Source organism: Jaculus jaculus, chromosome X, assembly GCF_020740685.1.
Source record: "Jaculus jaculus isolate mJacJac1 chromosome X, mJacJac1.mat.Y.cur, whole genome shotgun sequence".
Classification (NCBI taxonomy): Eukaryota; Metazoa; Chordata; class Mammalia; order Rodentia; family Dipodidae; genus Jaculus; species Jaculus jaculus.
In genome coordinates, this window is record NC_059125.1 from 39,926,037 (window position 1) to 39,944,756 (window position 18,720).

General features: G+C 36.7%; 1 long non-coding RNA gene across 1 annotated transcript in view; it reads left to right on the top strand.

Annotated features, from left to right (window-relative positions):
- LOC123456612 overlaps nucleotides 1-15,726 on the top strand; it is a 61,115-nt gene extending 45,389 nt beyond the window's left edge. Inside the window, exons 3-4 of the long non-coding RNA XR_006634592.1 lie at nucleotides 12,773-12,924; nucleotides 15,371-15,726. This is a non-coding gene — a long non-coding RNA (uncharacterized LOC123456612). The remainder of the gene's footprint in view (nucleotides 1-12,772; nucleotides 12,925-15,370) is intronic.
- The last annotated feature ends 2,994 nt before the right edge of the window (nucleotides 15,727-18,720 follow it).

Below are 18,720 nucleotides of genomic sequence, written 5' to 3' on the forward strand. Positions count from 1 at the left end.
GGAAAAGATAACTAATATAAAAGAGTTAAAGAGATAGAGAGAGAAGCGGTAGAAGATTAAGGTCTGTTTTCATCATACCCTCTCCAGTGTCTTGTGGCTCAAGTGTTCCCTCAAGGGCCTGGTGAAAGTTAAATCATTTGGTCTGCCTTTTAGGATATAGAATTTTTTAGTACTATTGCTGTTTGAGTCTAGATTTGTGTCTTCTACACCTTCCTTCGCCCTCTCCTCCCTCCCTGCCTCCCCTATCCTCGAGATGCTTGTTGGGTATGTCAGCATCTTTGGTAGATTCAGGTTAGGTGCTGTAGATGAGTGAGACTCTGTGACAGTTATCTTTCTGTGATTGAGTAACTTCACTGAGAATGATCTGTTCCAGGTTCAACCATTTTCCTTCAAATTTCATTGTGTCATTTTTTCTTACTGCTGTGTATAATTCCATTGGGTAGATATACCACATTTTAGTTATCCATTCTTCTAGTGATGGACATCTGGTTTGATTCCAGCTCTTAGCTATTACGAATTGAGCCACTATAAATGTGGTTGAGCAAATCTCTCTGGACTGTGGTTTAAAGGTTTTAGGGTATACGCCCAGTAAGGGAGTAACTGGGTATGTTAGTAACTCTATAATCAGCTTTTTCAGGACTCTCCATATTGCTTTCCAAAGTGGTTGTACCATCTTACATTCCCAGCAACAGTGGATGAGGGTTCCTAATTCTCCACATCCTCACCAGCATTTATTTTCATTTGATTTTTTGATGTGTGCTATCCTTTCTGGGGTAAGGTGGAATCTCATAGTTGTTTTAATTTGCATTTCCATGATGATTTGGGATGATGAAAATTTTATTAAGTGTGTATTTGCCATTTGTATTTCTTCCTCTGAGAACTGACTGTCCAGCTCTTTGCCCCATTTTGTGAGTGGGTTGTTGAACATTTTATTGTTTAGGTTTTTGAATTCTTTGTAGATTCTAGAGATTAGGCCTCTGTCTGTTGGATAATCAGCAAATATTTTCCCTCATTCTGTGGGTAATCTATTGGCTTTGCTTATTGTATGCTTGACTGTAAAGAAACTCTTCAACTTCATGTGATCCCATTTGTTGAAAGACTATTTAAGATCGTGAGGTACTGGGGTTTTGTTCAGGAAATCTTTTTTCCATTCCTAAATCATGGAAAGTTCTTCCTATATTTTCTTCCAGTAGTAGCCGAGTTTCTGGTCTTATATTGAGGTCTTTGATCCATTTGGACTTGGTTATAGTCCATGGTGAGATGTGTGGATCAAGTTTCAATTTCCTGCACATGGTTCTCCAGTTTGTCCAGCACCATTTGTTGAAGATGTTGTCTTTTTTCCAGCCTATATTGTTAGGGCCTTTGTTAAATATCAATTAGCTGTAGTTGCTTGACCCAAAGTCCAGGCCGTCAATTCTATTCCATTGGTCTTTACTCCTGTTTTTATGCCAGTACCATGCTATTTTTATTACTATGGCTTTGTAATATAGCTTTAGATCAGGTATGGTGATGCCTCCAGAGCTATTTCTTTTGCTGAGTATATGCTTGGGATATCCAAGGCCTTCTACCTTTCCATATGAAATTTGAGATCATTTTTTTTCTATCTCTGTGAAGAACAATTTTATGATTAATGCTCTATTCTTAAAGCCTGTGGGTCTCACAAAATTCAGGGAGGAGTTTTTTGCTGATAGTGAGGTGGACTAACTCTACCTTCTCAGGTAGGGTAGGAATAGGAGCAATGTCTTGCTAGTAATGTTCATCACATTTTGACTCTTCAGGGTACATGGAGTCAAATTCCAGGAACACAAATTTCAGGGTACTGAGAAGGTGGACCTGTGGAGTGACATTTAATGAAGTGTTCTTGGAAACCAAGGGCATCACTGGCCATGTTTTCTTTTAATCTGTGAAATGGGGATGTTAAAACCTCTCCTGAAGCTGGGCATGGGGGCACGTGCCACTAATGCCAGAACTTGGAAGCTAAGGCAGGGGAGTTGTGAGTTTAAGGCCATCCTGGGATGCATAACAAGACATTCTCTCCAACAAACCAAACTAATGTAAAACAAATAAAGAATGAAATAAATAAAATCTCTCCTGCATCTGACCATGGTGGCACATGTCTTTTATCCCAGCACTTGGGAATCAGATGTAGCAGGATTGCCATGAGTTTGAGGTGAACCTGGGACTACAGAATGGGTTCCGGATCAGCCTGGGCTAGAGTGAGACCCTACCTCAAAAAACCAAACAACAAAAATATATCCTGAAAAATTATCTCTAGGATGAACAAGAGAGCACAACACAGCACTTAGTGGTGATCATTGCATTCATAACCTCACAGTTGCTGTTGTTACCTGCACAATATGGGGCCCATAAACATGTCATCATGGATGACAAATGGAGGCAAAAATAAAATGAAGGCATCAAAATAGCAGAGGTACTAGTTAAAAGGAGGAAGTGGTATGGGGGAGTGGGGGCAAGAGGAAGTGACATGAGGGCACTATCATCAAAATATATTTTGTGAATAAAATATCAATAAAGAGTTTCATAAAAACACTTAGCAGAGTCTCTCCAATGAGGCTTTCCCTAAGCAGGAGCCCCCATCTTTGCCACTGTTTTTTTTTTTGTTGTTGTTTTTGTTGCTAAAAATATGTACATGGCATGTGTTGCTGGCCCTGTCCAAGCTCATTGAAGCCTTTTTAAAAATAGGGTTCTTGCTATATTTGTCAGGTCACTGCTCTGGTATGAAGAGACTTTTAGAGCCATGCTGATGAAGCAGCTGAGCATAGTTCAGGGGTGGCTACACATCAGTGATGTGTCAGAACATCTTTGCCATGCCTGTTACAAGTGTTTTAAATATGAGTTCGCATGGAAACTTTCTGTTTATTCTCAGAAGCAGGAACAGATGAGAATTGTGGCAAGGGTGCAATCTTTATTATAGTAACTTATTTGGTGACATCACCTCCTCCCTAACCATCCAAAAAGTCAGAGACTTGTGCTCCTAAGTGAAATCCAGTAGAAGGAGTAGAACAAAAGATATACATGCAAATACTTAAAGCTTGGAGTTTTATGTTTTAGGCTTATACTTCTTTCAAACTTTAACTCTTCAGTGGAATATATGTTATTTCCAGAACTTTCTCTAGAAAATAACCTTACAATAATCAGAATTCTGATTGGATGTCTCTGAATCTGAGAATGCTATGTAGTCAGTGATAACAAAGAAATTTATTAAGTTATGTTGGTCTGTTTGTCTCAGCTTCTCTTACCCATAAAAACAGTAATCATGATATCTCATATATTTTCTATAATGGTTAAATTGGTTGCTACAAGTATGGTTTGAAGAGTACCTAGTGCATAATAATAAGCACAGTATTTCCTATTATCATTGATTTGTTCTGTGTGAAATTGCTTTTTCCTCTCTATGACTAGTGTACACACATTGGGTAGTTGGGTGTGTGTTTGTAGAAGCCATATCTGCTCTTAACATTTTTCCTTTGATCAATTAAGTATCCACTTTGGAAGTCCTGAAGTAGTAAGTGATTAATAATTAACAACAGCCAGGATTCCTAATAACCTGTATTCAGCATACTACAATTCTCCCTATTTCAATGACATGTGATGACTTCAACCCCTCTCTCTGCCTCTTGGACCAAGAAAGTTTCTTCAGAGCTGTCAAGAATTGTTGCTTAAGCCTGTCTGAGAACCATGAATCCCTAGCACTTCTGCAACATTCACAGCACATTGGATTTCTCCATTCCATGCTCTAGTCCCCAGATCTGATAACCCATGCAGTAAAACGATGTGCAGGCCACCAACCAGTTAAGGCAGTTGGAGAAAAGGCTTTTCTGTTTCAGTGTCCTCTTTGCCTCAGGGCAGTGCCCAACTACTCTGTAACTATTGTGCTCAATCACTATCATTGTGAGAAGATACAGTTGAGGAGTGGTCATGGGAGAGACAGAGAGGCTTCTTTGAGAGCACACAGGAGTCCTTCCATACCACGATGAACTCCACAGAATAGGTTGGGTAGGGGCAATGTTTCCAGGGATCCTGAGTTTAACCACTTGGAGCAGATCTGTGCTGTAATATTGAGTATGAAGCAGGGCTGCCATATTATTTGAAGTCACAAGCTGACAAAGGTCTGTGACACACTTTATAACTTGTGTTTTGCTTGTGGGGATGTAAGAAGAAAATGGTTCATTCTTTTACCCTTCACCTCATTAAATATGATTTCTCAGCTCTTTCTCATTCCAGGATGAAATCTCGGGTAGGGCTCATATAGGCTTTCATTCACCTTCAGTCTTAAGTGCAATTTAATTTCAGTAAGTAAAATGTCCAATCCAGTCTAACCTGAAAACACCAATCTTTTATTTGATTTACAGTACCTTCCTCAGTACCCTCTCGAACCTACCTCTGATTGGGTCATGTTCAGGAGGCAGAGTTTCTGTCTTCTGACCTCACATCTTTCCTTTCCTTTATCTGCAATGTCCAGTTTCTAGCTCCCATTTTGAGTCCATCCATCGTTGATGCATAGAAAGAGGGAGATGGCAGGACACAGAACCTCTCACCAGAGTAGTGCAATTGTTATTGAACAGGGAACTTGCCAGTGTAGAGAATTCTCAAAGCTGACCTGTGTTCCATGGAGCTCAAGGGGCATGATAACTGCCAGACTCACTTAAGGAGAATTTTGGTGCTTGTCATGGGCCCTGGAAGATGTGCATAGCTGGAAATCTCTCTTTAGCAGTCCTCAGATGAGGGTGAGAATCCTGAGGCTGATTTCTCCTGAGAAGAATCCAGTTGAAGCCATTCAGTTTTAATTGCTTCCAGGGGCTCCATCTCTATGTGTGCCCCATACCTTCCAACACTAGCAGCACTGGTGATTCCCAGGATTGTCACCTCTCTTTTGCTCTCTTGAACTGGCAGCTTCTCAGCTATCATCTCATACATTTATGCTTTCCCACACACAAGTCTGGTAACTGTTATTATGTCGCTCTAGCTCTAAGGAGCATATCAGGCTCAGTGTGATTCTCTTATGTCCCATATAACCTTGTTGTAAGTGAGCAAGTGCCCTATTCACCTTGGTCATGCCAAGAGGGTATCAACACTCTTTTCTCTCCCTTCAACTTTGGATGAATTACTTGGTTTCTCCAACATTACCTGGACTAAGTAATAGGCATATTGTTTTTAAAATATATCTATGGAGATCTTTCCCTTTGTATACACTGTTGTATTGAAATGTAAAATTCATATAGCAAAATGAGTCAATCCTAAGTGATTGATGACTTATCACAAAGTATATCTGTATAACAAATACTTAGATAAAATAACATGAACATTCCCAGAATATCCCTTAGTCACTCTCATATTCCTGCCTGTCACTTCCTCCTGTTATAAGACAGATGTATAGATATATCAGATCTTGGTAATCCATTCATCCAATGATGGGCACCTGGGTTGATTCTAGTTCTTAGCTACTATGAATTGAGAGCTGTAAACACAGTTGAGCAAATATCTCTGAACGGAGGTATGGAGCTGTTAGGGTCAATGCCCAGCAAGGGAATAACAGGGTCTGTTGGTAGCTCTATAGTCATCCTTTTCAGGAGTCTCCATATTGATTTCCATAGTGGTTGTACCAGCTACATGCCTATCAACAGTGAATGAGTATTCCTATTTCTCCACAGAGTCACCAACATTTATTTTCATTTGAGTTTTCAATGCTTGTTGTCCTTACCGGGGTAAGAAGTAATCTCATAGTTGTTTTAATTTGCATTTCTCTAATGGTTAGGGATGACGAACATTTTCTTAAGTATGTGTTAGCCATTTGTAATTCTTCCTTTGAGAGCTGTCTATTCAGTTCTCTTCACCACCTTTGTAGTGTGTTGTTTTTATTGTTTAGTTTTTTGAGTTCTTTGCAGATTTTAGATATTAGGCTTCTGTCAGTGGAATAGCTGGTAAAGATTTTCTCACATTCAGTGGGTAATCTATTGGCTCTACTTATGGTATGCTTGTCTGTGAAAAAGCTTTTTATCTTCATGAGAACCCATTGGTTGAGTGCTTGTTTAATTTCCTGGGCTATGGGGTGTTATTCGGGAAATCTTTTCCCAGTCCTATATTGTGGAGAGTAGCTTGTATTTTTTCTTCTAATAGTTGAAGAGGTTCAGGTCTTATATTGCAGTCTTTAATCCATTTGAACATGATTTTTATATGTGGTGAAATGAGTGAATCTATTTTTTTTTCTACATTTGGTCATCCAATTTGTCCAGCACCATTTGTTGAAGATGCTGTCTTTTCTCCAGTCCACATTATTGGCACCTTTGTCAAAGATCAAGCAGCTATAGTTACTTGTCCTAAGGCCTGGGTCTTCATTTCTATTCCATTGATCTATGTTTCTATTTTTATTCCAGTACCATGCTGTTTTTGTCAGTATGGCTTTGTAATATAGCTTTAGATTGGGTATGGTGATACCACCAGAGTTATTTTTATTTTCTTTCTTTTATTTGATGAGGATATTTTTGGACATCTGAGGCCTTCTACCATTACATATGAGTTTTGAGATCACTTTTTTCAATCTCTGTGAAGAATGATGCTGGTATTTTTATTGGCATTGTGTTAAATCTCTATGCTGCTTTTTGTAGAATTGCAATTTTCACAATATTAATTCTACCTATCCAGGAACATGGGAGGTCTTTCCTCCTTCTCAAGCCCTCTTTGAATTCTTTCTTGAGTTTTTTTTTTTTTTTATGTTCTCATTATATAGATTTTTCACATCCTTGGTCAGGATCTGAGGAGATAAACGACCCGGCACACTTTATCCTAGACCCAGCTGAAACCACAGAGGAATTGGGGAAATGAGCAAGAATGCTGTTTCATTGGTGAACTTGATGACAGCAGAATGGTGAAGGAGATCGACACTGAGGACACTCAACAGCTACTAAAGCAGAGATCCAGAGGCTCCTAAGAACCTATCAGTGAAGTAGACTTAAAACACACCCAACATGTCTCAGGGAATTTTGTGGAAGAGGGGCAGAAAGATTGTTAGAGGCACAAGTTGGGACATTTTGCACAGAGACATTGCCTCTCCCCCATAACTAACTACTGCCACCATAATATGTGACCCACAATCTCCATGGGGTTGATTTTCATTTCCAAAGAGGAAGGCCTCTTCAGAAAAGAGGCTGGGAGGAAGGAAAGTATGGTAGCAACACAAGTTGTTTACATACTAAATATGGACATATGTAATACAAATAAATAAAAAAAAAATGAAAAAGTGAAGGTGGTGACAGTGGATTATGATCATGGAATACTATTTATATTTATGGAAATTGCCAATAAAAGTTTAAAAATAAATATTAAAATAAAAAATAGCATAAGAAATACAAGTTAACTGAAGGAGAAGGAGGCAAAATAGAAATAGGACAATAGAAGTTATTGGGATTTATCCTGTTATACTGCCAGGCATGAGATTCCATGTAAATCTCTATTCACTTTTCCTATTGACATTTTGACTCCATGGCCATACTACTTGGAACATTACTTTTTTTTTTTTCCCCAGAGAAGGGTTCCACTCTAATCCTGGATGTGCTGGAATTCACTATGTAGTCTCAGGGCTATCTCAGGGCTACCTTGAACTCATGGCGAGACTCCTATCTATGACTCATGAGTGCTGTGAATAAAGGCATGCACCACCACGCCTGGTTCAGAACATTACTCTTATTTGAAGTACAGAACTTTTCATTTGACAATATTTACATATTTATAGTAAATGGCTTTAAGAGGTCAGATCTGAAGAAGGGACAAATTCACACCCAAAGTTCCTTTGTCATTTTATTCATTCACTACACTTTCTAGAATTGAAATACTTTGCCCTATTACATCAACAATTTGAAATATTATAATTGTTCTGGATCCTTATTATGTAATATGTATTTGCACAAAAACGTCTATGAGTCAAGGCTTGATTGCCAATTGGACAAGGTGGAATGCTTCTGAACTAAGGCCTAGTGAACAGTTTTTTAGGTAATTCGGGATATGCCCCACCCTCAAATGGGATAGTGAAATTCCAGCCACTTTCTCCAATTTTTTTAAAAAATATTTGTTATTTTTATTTATTTATCTGAGAGCGACAGACAGAGAAAGAGGCAGAGAAAGAGAGAATGGGCGTGCCAAGCTTCCAGCTACTGCAAACAAACTCCAGGCGCCTGCACCCCCTTGTGCATCTGGCTAACGTGGGTCCTGGGGAATGGAGCCTCGAACCGGGGTACTTAGGCTTCACAAGCAAGTGTTTAACCACTAAGCCATCTCTCCAGCCCCAACTTTCTTCAATTTTTTTTCCCTCTGAGATGAGAAGTTTATTCGACTATGTGCTTCCAGCCATTGTCAACCAGCACCTACCCACCTACCCAAGGCCTGAAATAGCTGTGATAAATAAATCTGGTTGTGGACTAAACTATACTAAACCACGAGCCAAAATAAGCCCTATTCCCTTTTTAATATGAATTATATAATCTTATTTTTTGCTTTTGTATGTATAGGTATTAATGTTCTGTGTGTGTATGTGCACATATGTGGAGCTACTCTGCACACACCTATGGTGGCCCAAGCAGAAAGTTGGGTGATGCACTCCATAACTCCTTCACCTGTTCCTATTTGAGCTGGAGTCTCACTGTTTCTGGAGCTTACTATATTTTTTAAGTTTTGGCTATTCTCAGTTCCCTGCTTCCCTTCAGACAATGGTTATAGACATGTATGGCCATGTCCTACTATCTGTTTATGTGGGTCCTAGGGATCAAACCCAAGCAGTCTCTCAAGCCTCCTCAGGTCTTCATGCTTACAGGAAGTGCTCTTATTTACTTAGTCATCTCCCCAGCCTCCAAAATAAATTTATTTTTAAATTAGCATACAAAACATTATGCTTAATTATGACATTTTCAACCATAATTTGTTTCTGTTGATATCTTTCTCCTCTTTTTCTCCATCACCCTACATCCCTCTTAAACTCTCCCATCCTTAATAGCTTCTTTCCAATTTTCAGGCCACATTTCTCTTACCTTTCCTCAAAACTTTTTTGTTCCCTCTTGTGGGCTACTTTACAGTTCCATGACCTGTAACTATATGCATGCATGCATGCACAGAAGAATATATGTTACAATCTAGGGTCCACACATGAGTGTAAACATGCAGTATTTGTTTTTATGAGTATAGGTCACCTTGCTTAATATATAATGTATATAATTTCCTGATCCATGTAATTTTTACAATTTCACTGTTCTTGACAACTGAATAAAATTTAATGGTGTATATGTAGTACATTTTTATTATCCATCAGTTAATAATTTCTAATTTCATGTCTGACCTAATTTTACTTCCTAGCTATTGTGAACAGTGCAACAATAAATATGGATATGTGTGGTAGGATATAGAATTCTTTGGATATAGGCCTAGTAGTGGTATGTATGTATCATAGGGTAGTTCAAATGTTAGCTTTTTGAGAAACATCCTCACTGATTTCCAGTTTACATTCCCACCAATAGTGAAAAAGGTTTCCCTTTCTCCACAACCTCCTAAGTATTTATTACATTATGTTAACATACATTCATGTGTGTGTAAGTGTGTATAGAATGTGTAGTGTGTTGTGTTTGTATACTATATCCATTTGTGTGCCCAGATGCAAAAACTCCACATGCACACATGGAGAGGCTAGAGGAAAACATTGAGTGTTTTCTTCTGTCTCTCCTTTGCACTGTTTTCCTTTATAAACAATCTTTCACTATATTCATTCAAAATGATGGACTAGCAAGCTATAGCAATTCTCTGGTCTGGCCCCCGTAGGACTGAGTCTTATGTATTGAACTTATGCCCACTTAGGCATCCCTCCAGCTCTCATTTGTTTTACTGATGGTAGCCATTCTGACTAGGGTGAGGTAGAATCTCAAATTAGTTTTAATTTGCATTTCCCTGATTCTAAGTGTATTAAAGACTTTTTCAAATGTGTATGGACCATTTGTGTTTCTTCTTTTGAGAATTACCTATTCATATCATTAGCACATTTATTGATTGGCAGGGCATTTTGGTGTTTAATATTGCAGTTATTTATATAATCTAGATATTAACCCCTTGTCTGAAGTAGAGCTGTCAAAGATGTCCTCATATTCTATAGGCTATATGTTAATTTTTCCAAAAGTTTCCTTTACTGTAGAGAAGTATTTATTTTACATTTTAAATGTAATCCTGTTTGTCAACTTATGGGACTATTCTCTTCTGTTTAAATCCTATTAAGAAAGACCTTGTTTATGCTTGTATCTTGAAGAGTTTCACCTGTGAGTTCCTCTAGCAATCTCAGTGTTTTAGATTTGAAATTGTGGTCTTTGATTAATGTTGAATTGTTCTTTTGTACGTGGTGTAAGACATGGACTTAATTTCATTCTTTTACACCTTTGCCAGAACCGTTGAATTATTTATTTCTCTAATATATATTTTTGATACTTTTGCCAAATATCAGGTAGCCATAGCGATATGGGTTTATTTTTGGGTCATGTATTCTCTTTTATTGATCTACATGTCTATTTTGTGCCAGAACCATGCTATCTTTATAATTAAGGCTCTGTAGTATAGCTTATGGTCAGATATAATATCTCCAGCACTGTTCTTTCTGTTTAGAACTACTTTGATTATCTGTAGTCTCATGTTTCTATATAAATTTTAGGATATTTTCCTGGTTCTTTGAAAAATATTATTGGAATTTTGGTGACAATTTCATTGAGTTAGATTACTTTTTGTAATATAGCCATTTTTAAAACATTAATTCTGCCAATCTAAGAGCATAACATAATAATCAAGTGCCTACTTCAGCTCTTTTCTCCAGTGTATTCAAGGTTCATGTAAAGATCTGTTATTTCCTTTCATGGTTATGTTAATCAGTTCAAGTATTTTGTTAGATTGATAGAAAGTTCATGAATGTTTTATTTATTTTCCTAAATTACTAGGTAATTTCATCTAAATTTTGTCTGGGGTTGGAGAGATGGTTTAGTGGTTAAGGCACATGCCCATGAAGCCTAAGGACCCAGGTTTGATTCTCCAGATCCCATGTAAGCCAGATGCACATGGTGGCACATGCATTTGGAGTTCCTCTGAAGTGACCAGAGGCCCTGGCATGCCAATTCTCACTCTTTCTCTGTGTCTTTGCCTCTCTCTGTCTCAGATAAATAAATTTAAATTTTGTCTGAAGACGTTAGCAGCAATGTGAAGAATATAGAAGAAATAAAATATAAATAAAGTGTCTTTCAATGGCCCATTATTGCATAATATACCATGGAGAAACGTATTGACTTAAAAATAGTAATTTTTTTAAAAAAAATCATGTCATGATCTTTTCATCCTATTATGACAGTCTTGTGTAGGTAGTGTCAAGCACTGTGAGGTCATGGATATCCCAGTCATTTTGTGTCTGGGGGAGCACGTTATTAGGAGTCCTACCCTTTCTTTGGCTCTTACATTCTTTCTGATACCTCTTCCACAATGGAACCTGAGCCTTGGAAGAAGGTGTGATGGAGATATTTCAGTGCTGAGCTCTCCTCTGTCACTTTGTCTCAACACAAAAATAAAAGAGAGACTGATTGAGAGGGATGTGGGGGTATGATAGAGAGTGGAGTTTCAAAGGGGAAAGTGGGGGAAGGGAGAGAATTACCATAGGATATTGTTTATAGTTATGGAAATTGTCAATAAAAATTAAAAACATCATGATTTTGTGCTTTGACTGGTATTAGCCAGACAGTTCCTCACTTTTATATGTTTTTGGCTGTAGTCACTCATGGCTACATTCAACTCATAGGCGAGTTGGGTCTGTCAGTGTGGACACTCTGGTTTTTACTTCATGCTCTCTTTGTGTTATTAGTTTGGACTCCATTTTCACATGGTGGTCTTGAGGTTCTAAAATCATAAAAATAGAAAATTCCAAGCTCCTTAAGTCCATCTTAAATTCTTTGGAATTAAATTGTATCCATTCCAGAATATATTATTTGTCATAGAATGTCCAAAGGTCAGCATATGGGTTAGAGAGGTGGCTCAGCAGCTAAGTTACTTGCCTGAAAAGTCTAAGAACCCTGGTTTGATTCCCCAGGACCCACATAAAGCCAGATGCCCAAAGTGGCACATGAATCTGGAGTTCATTTGAAGTGGCTAGAGGACCTGGCACACACATTCTCTCTCTATATGACTCTGTCTCATATATATATATATATATATATATATATATATATATATATATATATATATATGCATAGATTCAGTAGTAGGGGAAACATATTCCATTTTTCAGAAAGCAACCAGATATATATGCAGGATGGAAGGAATAGTTGGTAGGCATCTTTAGTGATTATTATACAACATAACACAAAGAATTAGATATCAGTACCACAAGGTTGAAGAAAATTCAAACTTATATTACCAATGTTACATATAGATAGATAGATAGATAGATAGATAGATAGATAGATAGATAGATAGATAGATAGAAAGAAAATAAATAAATATATGTGTGTGTCCAAAATTTGGGATATTTGTCTAATATTTTTCTTAATATTTTTCAAATGAATAAATCTATTACTATTTTTATGACAGAGACTATCAACCAAACTCCTTACTCTTCTTTCTAAGCATATGTTCTTTCCAGCTGTCCTGTAGCTGGTCTGTTATAGCTGATGATAATTGAGTAGAAACCTCATAATTTTAATGCCTGATGCAGAGAAATTTCTCATACATTATCCTTCTTTTTACTCTCTCCTAGATTCTTGGAAAGGAGATAACCTCCAGAAAGACTTTAGATGTCACTTGGAAGAGAGAGAGCTGAGAAACAAAATGAAAGTGGCCTTGATCCCTGAATTACCATTTTGAAACGACTTGCCTGATTAGGAATATCAGTACTATATGGCTATGCCGGTAATCAATAATCTTGTTCATGTGGAACCAGTAAAATATGGGGAGTTGTTACATCAGCAGGTATTATCTGAGTTAACAAATTTATATTTTCCAAGCCTCCACAATTTCATGTACTATAAAACATTTCAGAGGTCACATAACTGGTATTAAGTATGAGTTGATATAGTACAAAGTATTTTCAGAACCACACTTTAGCAGGTAGACTTCTGAATGTCACTGATCTCCATCTCTTGGTATTCACATGTCTATACAATCCCATCTCTCAAGTGTATATTGGACCTAATGACTTGTTTCTGGTGAATAGAATATTGCACAGATGATTGTTGGCCACTTCCATGATGAGGTTACAGAAGATTGTCCTTTGTTCACCAGGAGACTTTCTTACAGGCTTTCATGAAGCAAACTATTATATTAGAGAGGTCCATGTAGCCAGAAGTTGAGTATAGCCTCTCACCAATAATCCATCAGGATCTGCAACTCTCCATCAGTATTTGAATAACCAGTGCATGAAAACAACTAAACAAACAAGTTGGGAAATAGATCGTCTTCCAGTTAAACTATGATAGGTCTATATATCTTTTGCCAATCCCTTGATTGTAGGTTTGAGGGCCCCTAAACTGAGTAGTCAACAAATATGTACCCATACTCCTGAGCCATAAAACTATGAGATAGTAAATATGTAGTTTAAGCTCCCAAAATTTGGAATAATTGATAAAGCAGCAATAGACAAGTAATATATCCACTAGACTGGCTTTTAATCTGGAGCTTAGCTGCAGTATACTGATACTGACAATCTCCTAGTTTCAAGTACATAATTTTAGAAATAAATACATATTAATCTTTTCCTAGTATCCATGTGAATCTTTAAACTATTAACTTCTAGAAAACATTTCCTTATCATATCTTCCTGGTGACTTAATCTAATATTTACTATAAAGAAATGACTACATCATTGTTCAAAATATATCTGGCTTGATGCTTTAAATTAATGCAAAAAAATAATTTCAAAGAGTGAAACAGGAAAAATCACACAAAGCAGAAAAAAACTGAAACAGAATGTTGTTTTCTCAGATAATCTAGGCTGGAGAAATATGGAATTTGTTCTATCACCTACCAGTACAACTGCAAAACTAGCAGGTTTTCAGAGTATAAAGAGAGTTCTGGAAAAATTATTAATTATTTTCATTATAATCAGTAACTCAGTTTCTAGAGATGAATTAAAGTGTAAGTAAAAAGAATGAAGCAGCTTGTGGAGGAAAGAGAAGAGACAAGTAAACACAGTTGAAAAGAATGGTAACAAGGCACTCATACTATTGCCTGAAGCTGGACTCTATGGCTAAGGCTTGTCTAGGAAGATGTTCAAGTACCTTCCCAATGAACCAAGGCACTAAAGCCTTATTTCAGTCACCATCTGCTAGTGAATGTTTCTTTTTCTTGTAGTTATTTTGTTTCCATGCCTTTGTTGAGAACACAATGTGTGCATATGTGTGAATGTATGCACATAAGTAGAGCTAAAACAAAAGGACCACATACCTCCAAGAAAAATCTAAACATGGCCTGTTTCATAGTAGAAGTGATCATTTAAAAAGAAAATTCAAGGCCTGCTTCACTTAATGATATTACCTGCCTTGTCATGGAAGCATTTGACTGTAAATTCTTGGTTTAACTTCTCTGCATTTAAATATATTCATATAAAAGTAAATATTAATCTAGCTAAACTGTTAAACTCCATGCTGTCCTGAACTTTTATGGTTCAATGACCTTGATAGTGGAAATTTGAAGACATATGGAAAATTCATTTACTTTTTTTTATTAATTAGTTTTGTACTCATTGCACTCATTTCTTTAAAATGATGAAGATAAATACTTGGAAAAACAACCCTGAAATTAATCTGATTGATGATATTGTAGGGTAATGTATGATTAAGATAGATATCATCTTAACTATGCTTTTAATATAACCCTGATATCATTCTGGTTTCACTAAGTAAAAGGGACTTTCCCCCGTTCCAGCAGTTGAACCAGTCCTTAAAAGATAACTTGAGTAAACCGCTTCTCCAATGACTTGGCTTTTCTCAAGTGCTGAGTCACTTGGAAGGCACTAAGGGTGCTGAAAATATACAGTGCACAGATATTGAAATACAAAAAGTACCTTCTTAATTTGACACTCTTCTATGAACAGATCTCAATATAAGCTATCCTTCCAAAGGAATTTTGTTAAAGTGTCTGTTGGACCCTTTATGTTAATTTACCTAAACCTCTCAAAAACAACAACAAAACCTTATTTTTTTCAGATTTTTATTTCCCTCATTTAGAGTTTTAGCTCTATAAAAGCCCAAATAACCTTAATTTATACATATAAACATTTTTTAGTGTCTGTATTCAGTTGATCAGGAGTTATGAAAGTATTGATATTATTTCTTTTGTCTTTATTCATGTTTTCCAGGATTTATGATATTCTGCCTCACCACAGGACCAAAGAAATTTGACCAAGTGACCATGGACTGAAACCTGAAATTACAGGACAAAATATGTTTCCTTTTTACAAATTCTTTTATCTTGGCTATTTTAAATAGCACCATAAAGCTATCAAATACTAAGATTGTGCAGATCAACATTTAATTCCTACATGTTCCTTTATTTACTGTTGCATTTTAAGAAAGTTTCTGAGTATCTCTAAGCCTCAATGTACAGATCTGCAAAATGAAAATAATATTGATGTTGCAGTCAGGTTCACATTGCTGGCAGAAATCACCCAACCAAAAGCAGCTTGTGGGGAAAAATGCTTATTTTGGCTTACAGACTCAAGGGGAAGCTCAATGATGGCAGGGAAAACAATGACATGAGCAGAGGGTGAACATCACCCCCTCACCAACATCAGGTGGACAACAGCAATAGGAGAGCGTGTCAAACACTGGCAAGGGGGAGCTGGCTATAACATCCATAAGCCCACCTCTAACAATACACTGCCTCCTAGAGATGTTAATTACCAAATCTCTATCAGCTGGAAACCTAGCATTAAGAACACCTAAGTTTATGAAGGACACCTGAATCACACCACCATACTATATTATGAGGTTGTGGACAGGAATACATAAAATTGAAATAAAAACATTGAATTCATAATAGGACAATCCTTGACACACAAAAACTACAAGAACAGCATAAATACTTACTAGTATGATTACCTGGAATACAAGTTTTTTCAACTTTTTAAGCTGCTAAGCAATTATTCATTATCTAAGACCCAATTAAGCAGACTTTTCACAATAGTCAAAATTTGAAGCCTGTGAAACAGCCCAAACATCTATCAATCAATCAATGAACAAAATGTAGTATATCTATACAATGGACTGGTATTCATCCACAAAAAGAAAACATTATACTTAGTGGCAAAGGCTTTACACAAAAGGCCACTGATTTTATGATTCTGTTTTATGAAATATATAGAAGAATAAGCACATAGAGATGGAATGTAGACTAATGGCTACCAGAGTATAGAAAAGAGGACTGTGGAATGACTACTAATGGGTAAGAGAATTCTTTGAACAGGGTGATGGGGAGGTTTTGGAGCTAAATAGATGTGATGATTTTTAATTTTGTGAAGATACTAAGATCTATTAATATATTTAAAAGGATACACCTTATGGAATGTAATTTTATTTGAATTTTAAGGAAATAAAACATGTATATTAAAAGGGAATGTCATTTATTATATTTCTGTGAAGCCTTAACCAGGCACAAAGGAAAGTAGTACTTTCCCTTTCTCTCAGTAACCATCTACAAATTATGACTTGCATAGCTGTTGCTTTCATTAAATTTTAACCCCCCCCCCCAAGGGCAGAGGTGCTGCATATCTGGAATTTTTTATCTCCTCAACATGCCATTTCCTTTTGGACTGTTTGGGCTGTTCCTTTTCTAACTGTTGACCTGACAATGATAATATTCCTCCTTTACTGCTAGACTAAATGGTTTAGCGATGAGTATGTCAACCAAGATGGGCCAGTAGGAGTCATTTCTGGCACATTAATTAAGAATGTAAACCATAAGAATATTGGAAATCTACTGTCTTGGACTTCTCATTGATAAAGCTGTATGAGAATAAATCCAGCATGGAGGAAGGCATGGCTGAGCTGAGCAGTTGGGGCTAACATTCTACCTCTAGACATTTTAGCTAACAAATTTACTTCATCCCCATTATAATGGAAATAGTTTGAGTATGGATTTAGTTACTTGAAATGGAAGCAATCCTGACTTAATATAATAGATATTCATTTTGTTGAAAAATTATTTTGTCATCCACAAAAAGCGGTCTCTTAAACAATGATTTCAGATAAACATAGTGATATTATCCCCCATTGCCTCTTACTTTATGAAGGATGGGGCAGGCTTAATAGCAATAGTTTCTATCACTTTCTTTTTCCCACCAGCAATACTCCTTGTCATGGGATAATTAAGGAAGAGGGGTTATCCCAGGCTGACCTGGAATTCACTATGTAGTCTCAGAATGGCTTTGAATTCATAGCAATGCTCCTACCTCTATACCTCCTGAGTGCTGAGTGCTGGGATTAAAGGTATGCCACAACACCCTACCAAGCATTATATTTCTCAGTTATGCTAGCATCATTTATAAGCTTCCACTGTGAAAGCCAAGATAGCATGCTTGTATTTTTCTATGCACTAAATGTTGTCTATTGCTTTCCATCTCCAGACTTACAACCTTACAACTCTATCCTCTCTTCTGCCCAACTTCATCTACAGTTGAAAAGATAGGAAACTTGTTTCTTTTAAAGTAGAAAAGCTAAAAAAAAATTACTTGGAGTCTTTAATTTCCTATGATCTCTTTCTTTCTTTCTTTCTTTCTTTCTTTCTTTCTTTCTTTCTTTCTTTCTTTCTTTAATTCTTTCTTTCTTTTTCTCTTTCTCTTTCTTTCTTTCTCTTTTGTCTTCCCAAGGTAGGAGCTCAATCTAGCCCAGGAAAACTTGGAACTAATTCTGTCAGCCAAGGCTGGTTTTAAACTCACAGTGATCCTCACCTGCCTCCTGAATGCTGAGATCAAAGATGTGTGCCACCATGTCCATGGGACCATTTCTTAACAATTTTCTCACCCTCTGCCATCTTTCACTGGATCCATCTCATGCCCTATGGCTGATAATACCCTCGTCCATACTGGACAGCTTGTGAATGTCCTCTGAAAATGCCACTGAATAGACTTCCTACAAATGACAGATAATCTACTCTCTGTATATAAATATTTTCAACACCCTCATGTTTTTTATATATGCAAGTAAGAGATAACATTTAATTGTAAGTAATTTTGTCTCCTCTTTGGCATCTTAGTGGCGATGGCTTCATTGATTACTAGGTTTCTGGGGCACCTGCCATGTACTTAGAGTAAGAAGAGGTGGAAAGAAGAATGGCAGAATTATTTTTGAATATACATGATATGGGAAGAATAAGACACATGTGGGGATAGAAGCTAGAATCGTTGAAATGTGGAAAAAAAGAAAAGACAAATTTTGAAAAGAACAGTATGTAAATTAGATTTATTACATTTTAATTAGTCTCTCAACATGTTTCATAATATAATTCCCCAACATCATCATCTTTAGAGATTGTTAGTACTTTTAAAGGCTACTAGTATTAGATCTGTGTTTCTTTTGGATATATTACAGTGGTGGCCTCAATGCAACTCAGTTGTATTTGGGTTGCACTTAGAACAGTCAAATTACAAAGTCCTGAAGGTAAATCACCTGTTTCTCTCCAAAGAAACAAAATTTTGACTAAGATGAATTT